This window comes from Cupressus sempervirens, chromosome 3, assembly GCF_028749045.1.
Source record: "Cupressus sempervirens isolate cs-2001-9-10 chromosome 3, ASM2874904v1, whole genome shotgun sequence".
NCBI lineage: Eukaryota > Viridiplantae > Streptophyta > Pinopsida > Cupressales > Cupressaceae > Cupressus > Cupressus sempervirens.
Window position 1 is genome coordinate 490,760,001 of NC_143120.1, and position 8,975 is coordinate 490,768,975.

The following is an 8,975-nucleotide window of genomic DNA, read 5'->3' on the forward strand; positions in this document are numbered from 1 at the left end:
TTCCGAACATCCTCGTAATGTCCATATTTTATTGAAGGACCCAATAACATGCATAATTCTCACATTATCAAAAGACACTGATTGGGGTATGTTTGTGTATGCACAATCGCACCAGAGAAGCCACACAATGTCTTTTGTGATCTTGCTATTCTCACCTTTCAAGGAATCCCCATTGGCTACCAGAATCTTTATAGTTTGCTTCTTGTTTGTGAGTCTAGTCCGATCTGACAACAATCGCAGAATCCCATTTTCATGAGACATTCTTTCAAACACTTGCCGTACATCACTCTTGATTGACTTGTTTCGTCCATTTATATTGCAGATATGCCTGTTTACGTAGAAAGGAACATACATTTCTCTTTACACAAGCCGCAACGCTCTCATGTACAGCAGAACTCTAATGTAGTAAGCAATGCTGCTGCCGCTGATTAACCATAACAGTGGTTCAAAGACATGGCATGAGGCTGGAGACTCTCAATCATTTTGTCAAATAAGTTATGTGCTACAGCCAGGTATGGTGCTCACAATATCAATCATTTGAAAATAATATTGGCCTACACCACTTCTGGTTGACCACTTAAATGTTTCAATTCTGATACTATCGTGTGATTATCATATGATTATGCACTTCTCCTCACAATGTTCCTTTTGATATACCTGATTGAATATGCACACATTATTCCTGAGAAAGCAAAAGCTATGAATCCTTGCTCAGGAAAACAGCTATCCCCAACACAATATAATCCATCTACAGCCGTTGTGTTAAATGGCATCCCAAGCAACCCTTTCAGATTTTTACGAGATATAGGTCCATAAGTTCCATCCTCGCGAGCAAGGAAACGTCTATGTGTCTTAGGTGTACCAACCTCTTTAAAATTTATTGCATCTTTCAAGCCTGGAAAAGGGGTCTTCTCCAACCTGCTAATAATTTCATTGGCCACAGTTTCTTTCTTGGCATTATAATCTCTAAATGAGAGGCCCTTCCAATCATCAATCCACACAGTAGTAAAGACATGAAGAATATGGCAGCTGTTAGGAGCTAGTGAAGGATCTAAAACAGTTGGAATTCTGAGAAAAATGATTCCATATGGTTCCTCTAGTTTTCCCTAGTCATCCTCTAGAATAAAATGATGGCAATCTATACCCGGTGGCAAAACACTCTCTTTCACTCCCAAGTGAATGGAAAGAAAAGAAGGCGCTTTTACATATAAACTCTGAAAATTTTGTTCCTCTTTAGGAAGCTCCTCTAGTCTTAAAAGTCGTCCAAAGGTATCCCATCTGGTTGCATTTGAAATGATCTTCTTGGCATAAAATTCTCTACCATCAGAGAGCCTCACTCCTACAGCTTTTCCATTTTCCAGTTTAATATTTGTGACATTTGCCTTGTATAGAATCGAGCCACCATTATTGATTAGACCTTTAGCTAGATTTGTGGCAATTCCACCTACACCACCAACAGGATAATTTATCCCTCCAAAATGTCTATCACGTAGAACCATACTTGCATTTATCATTGGTGTCCGCAAAGCTTTTACCGTGCTCACAATGAAGCACTCTGCATCAATGAAATTAAGTAAAACTGGATCTTTAATATACTTCCGGGCTATGTCACCAGCATTTTGTGGCAAGTAAGAGGCAAGAGTTAGGCATGCCACTGGATCTTTGAAAAACTGGCCAAAAAGATATAGTGGCTCCTCCAAAGATTTCAATTCCAGTGAATTCAAAGAATTAAACACCTTCCAACATTCATTGTAAAATTGTAAAATTCCTTCCTTTTCATGGGGGAAATAACTAGTAAGTTCAACAAGAAAATCTTCAAACTCTCTGTGCACACGAACAGAAAGACCCCCTGGCAAATGGTAATGAATGGTTATTGGATCAGGTATGACCTCCATTTTGCAACCAACAGTTGCTAATGCTTTTGTGATTAGATTTATAGAGCCCGTTTCATTCCTCACGAGCATCTTTCAATTCAACCTTTATTAGGTACCAACGATTTTCCAAGCTTTTGTTTGTTGAATCAAGATACCGTAGGAGATATGGTTTTGATCAAAGATGAGTTTCTTGATATACACATCTAGCCTTCCTGAATACTGTCTTCATCAATTAATCATTTCGATGCATATATTGTAATCATGACAAAAGAAATACTTCCACCATCTTGTGCCCGAGATTTTAAAGAGTGTGATTCTTTCTTCTGTTAAAATGATGGGGTGCCTGCATCTTTCTCCACTTGGGCATATGCTCAGCCAAGATAACTTTATCATCCCCATTTTCTATTTCGAACCATCTTCATGTCTGATTTGGAATTTCAAACAGCTTAATAACTGTTTTATAGAGGTTAGGAAAAACATGTTTTTGATGGTTATCATTAACCTTTTAAGAAGTTAATGGTTAGGAAAAACGTGTTTTTGATGGTTATCATTAACCTTTTAAGAGGTTAATGGTTAGGAAAAACGTGTTTTTGGGCGTTGACATTAACCTTTTGAGAGGTTAAGAAAAACGTATTTTTGAACGTTATCATTAACCTATTGGGAGGTTAGGAAAAACATGTTTTGGGAGGCGATCATTAACCTTTAATAACTTGAGGCTCAGAAGTTGGGTTTTAGCGATTTCAAGTGCTGTGCGGAGCTGCTAACGAGCAGGAGACATGGAGGCTTAAAGACTCACAAAATTCAAAGATAGAATGGCCAATTTAAGGCTTAAAACCAAGCAAGTTTCAAATATTAACCATGGCCTATAAAATTGAAACAATTTTATAACCGGGCAACAGGTTGGAGCTTCATTCAACAAATTTCTAAAACTATGTGCAGAGCCTAAAGCTGTAGTTGGAATGACTGAGAGCATTCGCCTTTTAGATGCTCTGAGAAGTGGGGAGCATGTGGCTTTGTAACGGGAGAAGATATTTATAATTCTGATCTGATGGGAGAAGATTCATTACAAGTGTGCTGGAGAAAAGTATAGCAACCTTGGGATCTTCTTAAGGTCCCATTGTCCTCTAAGCTTTGAAAAAGGTAGCAAGGTAGCAGAGGTTGTGCCAGTTCGACTTTAAGGGGTAGATTGTTGGAATATGAAGTCCAATAGTCACATGATTGTTCATTCTCCCTCAACTCGTTGTATTCGGAGAGTTCTTTATAATGATTGTGTGGAGCTCATGTAATTGTATCGGTTATTCATTAATAGTATTTCCCTGCTAGAGTGTGCATGTAGACAAGATTTGTCGAACAGCGATAAATATTTGTGTTCTTGCATTTTATCTTCCAAGTTTTCGTGTTCATCTTTTCTTTGCTTGTTTTTATAATTACAATTTTCACTTACCCATTTCATGGACGCTCACTCTTTTGAGCTCCTTAAATCTCCAAATTTCTACAAGTTTGTTTTAAAAGTTAAACTTTTCGTCCGCTCTATATGATTTCCTTGATTGTCATGTTTTAGTGATTCAATTTTGTGCAAATTTCACTATTAACTAGGTTTCAAATTACACTATTTATGCAAAGCTCCATTTTTGTCTAATGTATTGGAAATTTATGTTGTTGAGACAAACATTACTTGTTTGTAATCATTTATGTTTGTAATCATTTATTTATGTAAATGAGTTGTCTTGTTTTCACTTACCCATTTCATGTTCTCTCACTATTTTGAGCTCCTTAAATCCTTGGATTTCTACACATTTGTTTTGAATTGTTGTTTGTAGTCTTAGGCTTTCAATAGCTTAACAAGGTCATCCAAAGTTATAATGACACAAAAGTCGTGGTTTCAATCTAATATGGAAGAAGCACTTAAAGAAGTAAATGAAAATAATATGTCAACATCAAAGGAGTGATGCATCCCAATAACAACACTATCCAAATGGTTGGGTGGTATCATTACGATTGAATGGTGCAAAGAAACAATAGAGATTGGTCATAGATTGGAAATTGTGAACACTAAGGCAATTATTGCCCAAATTTGTGGAGGCATACCCAACCCTCTCAAAGGATGGGATGAGAGGCGAGTCTTGGTGCGTTGGCCTCAACACGCATCATTGAGAGCTCAAACTTAGACAACTCAAGGCCTTGACCAAGACATGGCATTCAACCTCAGAGGCTTTCTATGAGGCATTGTGGGCAACATATGGGGAAAATCCATATGTTCCAACTCACATTTGGAATTTCATGAGAGTGGTATAAGGCAGGAAAAAAGGAGTAATGAGGGTGTTGGCTAGAAAAGGGAGTTGGAGTGTTTCATAGATCATATCCAAGAGTTGAGAATGAATCACCATTTTATGATTTTGTTAACGTATTTTTTCTGGTTTGGTTTTAGATCGATTGAGGGACTTATAGAAGCTTTATGTTTATCATAGGATTGATCTCTATTCAGAGAGGAAATCTGTTGAATATGGAGTTAGGGGTAGAAAGATTATATTAAAAGATGATCATCTGATTATACAGTCTTTCCCTAAACCAGATGTTGAGATTATAAAAAAGTAAAATAGCAATTTTTAACCAGAACCTGTGTGGAGCATAGTCACAATACAATATGTTTGTTTGTTGTTAACCTCAAACATATCTCACAATGTGGATATCTTCTTTTCAGGGAAAAGCTACTGAAAACCCAAACAACCAATAACCAATTTCTTGACTGATCCAGATGGTCACCGTAGAGGTAAACATTACAAGAGAAATTCCTCTTTGTATCAACTCGCAAAAGATGTGAATGAAATCTTGAAGTATAGATTCTCTAAATTCAATTACACAAATCTAACAACAATGGGTTGATTGGTGATAAGAGAAATATTGGCACCTGAATTTTTTTAAAGCTTTTAAGAAAATAGATTTAGATCGTTTTGATTCTTATAGAAAAATAGTTTTCAGATGGAAATTTTGATGATGATTAATATCCATCTTTATGATATTTATTTTATGGTTAATACTAATGGATACGATATTGTATTAAGTCTTCTATTTATTTTTAGGAGAGAAGTTATCTTGTGAACTATTGTTTATATGCACTATGAGTCAATGAATTTTATAAAAAATCTTGATAGTAATATCATAATTTGACATGTTATGAAAAATATCTCTAACTTCTCAGCTGACTTGATACAGAAAATATCTCAAACATATCAATTGATAAACTAAAGGACCATTCTAATTAAAGATTATTAAAGCACTGACACTAGTTGAAGGTTTTGCAAATGACATTGCAAGCTAAGGGGACTTAACTTTGGAGTAGTTAAGTATGCTTCGGTTGGGGTAGTGTGTAGATGGGTCAGCTCTAAAGAAGGTCCAATGCTTCACTTTTGTGAGAATCCCCTAGATGAAATGAGTATTAGGTGTTCCATTTTTTTTTTAGGAGAGAGGTTCTTATGAATCACTACTCATGCAACATGGACCAATAAATTTGACTAAAAAATTATATAGTTGAATCTTGATAGCATATTATAGTATAGACCAATGCTTGATTCTAGAATCAAATCTTAGAAACTTGTGACTTAGTTTGTTTTTATGATTGATAATAATTTTCAAAAGAAAATCTTGGTGATTGATGTCACTCATTATTACTTCACTTGAAAGGTGTAGGTCTACTTTGTGAACAACAAATCTAAAACATTTCATGTTTCCGAGGAGTTCACATTAAGTTGAGAATAAATGTGAGAGAAAAATAAAAATGTTAAAAGATTGAATAATCTATGAGGTTGGCACAGAACTTTTTAACTCTTTTAGAAAGGAAATCAAGAGGCAATAGTTAGATTCATATAGAGTTCGCTCATTTTTATGACTAATAATAGTTTCCACATGACACTCTTGGCAAATGATGTCATTCATTGATTATTTCACTTGAAAGATGTACTCGTCTATTTTATGAAAAAAAATCTAAGACATTTGATGTTTTCAAGGATTTTACTTTAAGTTGAAAGTAAATGTGATAGAAAATTTAATTTTTTAGAAGACTAGCAATTGCACTTGAAGAAGGTGCAATGGGTACGTTGATAAGAAGATATAACCTTAGAAGTGATCACATAAAAGAGGAAAATATCATTCATTTCGCAAACATAAGCTCAAAAGTTCAAAATTCAAAATTTTAAATGGACCCCAATATATTTTATCAAATCATAATTTTTTTGTTAGAGTAAGAAGGTGTTTTCTTATTAGCTCTATTTTACTTAACCTAAAATTTAGGCATATAATAATTAATTCTTTTTAAAAGTACATGGGAACAACTTAGTCATAATCCTATAGTCATGAGCAAAAATCACTACATATAGTTAGGAAAGTTTTAACATGAATTATGGGATCTCTCTTACCATTATATGTGTCAAGACGAGGTACCTCAATATGTTGCAAGATAACAACATGAATGATATCTAAGGAAACAGGAGTAGCAACATCACATGTAGGAATAATGTACTTAAATTGAGTTAATTGAGCAAGTTGTTGTTGTAAAGTGGTGACAGTTTATATACTAACAGTAGGATAAGAAGAAACACTAGTAAGAATAGGTATGCTAGATGGATTAGAAAAGTTATAAGAAGTGGCGAGAATATGTAAGGATGTTGGTGGAGGGTTGGAAAGAATGGATAAAGGGTTCAGAAAAGGAAAAGGAACCACATTATATGAAGGTATTGAAGAAGGAATGGAAGTAGGAGGAACACTCATGGGAAGTGAAAGGCTAGGAAGACCAACACTTGGGTAGAAGTAGTCATAAGAGGCAGAGCATATCTAGGTATGCTAGAAAGAGTGGTAGAAATTGAGATGAAAGGTTCAATGGTTGTGGAAAGAGGAGGATATCCCATCTCTTGACCACATTTCCTCAAATACTTAGCATGAGTATTAACAAGCTGAGATACAACACGAAAGATAGAAAGATTTTTTTCATCATTATTAACAAGCTTCTTAAGAGATTCAACAAAAACAACATTGTTGGGTCAAACTGTATTTCAATTTATCTCTATGGTTTGGTTTTATTCTTAGACATTCCAGTTTACTCCTATTGAATAATCTGGGGTCATAGATTGATGAAAGATATTGGGGCAATTTACCAAAGGGATGAAGATAACAAGTTAGGTGAGGGTGAAATGCAATTTATGGGAAAAAGAGAAAATCTAATTTAGGAATTTACATATTAACCCTATACTAACAAGCACGAATGAAAATTTTAGTTTATTTAATGAAATCAAACATCATATGAAAGCATAATCTTTAATCTAATTAGGATTTTTTTCTAAGGTAATATTATTACTTTTACTACTGTCACGGGGTCAAAGTAAAACACCTACGCGACACTGCCTATGTAACTAGAAACTACCTTAGATACAAAACAGACTATGCCTACACCATTTATGCGAAACCCAGATTGCTTTGAACCAAAAGAAACAACATGCATTCAAGAAACATAAACAACATAATACACCATTTGGGTCAACACGGATTCAATACTCATAAAAGATAACAATCACTTACAGTATGCCACCCCATTGTAGCAAGTCAGATACCAACAAAAATACTTGCGCTATGTTATAAACCCATTTGACATCTTGCTCAGAATTGAATCTCGCAAACTATCTAAACCTCAATGTTGTCTTACAAAAACACTCAACAAACTTAAGAAAACTATCCTAGCTACATAGCACAACAACAAGACTACTCCAACGCATTGCATCCACTCTATCACTCTCTATCAAGAATGAATCCAGTGTGCAGACTATATAGGCATAGCTCGAGACATCTTTTGGAAGATCTCAGCGTTTGCTACTGTCGGCTAACAACCCAACAAGTCGAGTGTCGGCAACCCTCCAGCGAATGATCACCTTGCTCGGCTGTCGAATCCACCGCACAATACAGGTTAACTGAATTTTGATCTCCCATCAAATTTTGAACCATCCGATTATGATCTATGTGCTGCAATCCAATCCTAACTCACGGTAAGTCGTCGATTCAATTCAAACCAGGTGTGTTTTCTCTTGAAGCATTTCGCCTTCAAGGAAAGCACACTTGTGTCAAGCTCAATAGTGTGTTAGTTGTGTCATTCTGTTCATGCATATCACTATACAACCAACTCGTTTTGAGGCAAAACAACTCAGCCTAATTCATGGACACAACATCCTCCCTCACCTAGACCAAGCAATGTCCTAACGCCGGTGCAATCTCTCCAAGACTGCAAGGAAGAACATCAAGTACCGCATCAATCACTCTTGCCGAGAGGAACTCCTCCCAGTGAGAAATTTGACCACCTTCTCCTCATCACACCACAACGCTTCATATCTTTCCCATACTGGATCTTCAGTCTCTGCTTCTTCCCATAACACTAGGAATTCCCTTGTCACATTCTTCTCAATGCTGCACACCCTTATGCCCAAAATTTATTTCGCTCAACGAGTGGGCTTGTCTAACACGTTTGTAGGCCCACGCTTAGGAATGTTTCGAGCTAGATCATCAAGATTGACTTCATGAGCCCTCAACTGTGAAACATGGAATACAGGATGAACTCTCAAGTGCAGGGGTAGATTTAGCTTGTAGGCAACCTTGCCCACTTTGGCGACTATCTCAAATGGACTGTCCCAGCAACGAACCAAAGAGGAGTTGATACTACCAGGAGCCTTAAACTGGTCTGGATTCATTCTCAACAAAACCTTTTCACCAACTTTGAAATCAAGTTCCCACCTCCTACAGTCTGCAAACTTTTTCATTCGGTCACTAGTAAGCGTAAGATGATAACTTGCAGCATCTATCTGATCATTCCACCTTTTAACCACACCAACTGCAGTAACATCACTTCCTCGATATCCGCTCAACAAAGTGTGTGGTGTCAAAGGCTATTGACCCGTCGCCAACTCAAAAGGTGAGTACTGACTTGAACCACTCTTCTGAAGATTATAACTGAACTGTGCAATTTCTAACAACTTTGGCCAATTCTTTTGATCACCATTCACAAAGTGCCTTAAGTAATCCTTTAGCAGAGCATTAACCCGTTCAGTCTAACCATCCGTTTGAGGA

General features: G+C 36.2%; 1 pseudogene; it reads right to left on the reverse strand.

The window, feature by feature from the left end:
- Positions 1 to 605: 605 nt before the first annotated feature.
- Positions 606 to 1,964, reverse strand: LOC149567310 (prolycopene isomerase, chloroplastic pseudogene; annotated as a pseudogene).
- Between the last annotated feature and the right edge of the window lie 7,011 nt (positions 1,965 to 8,975).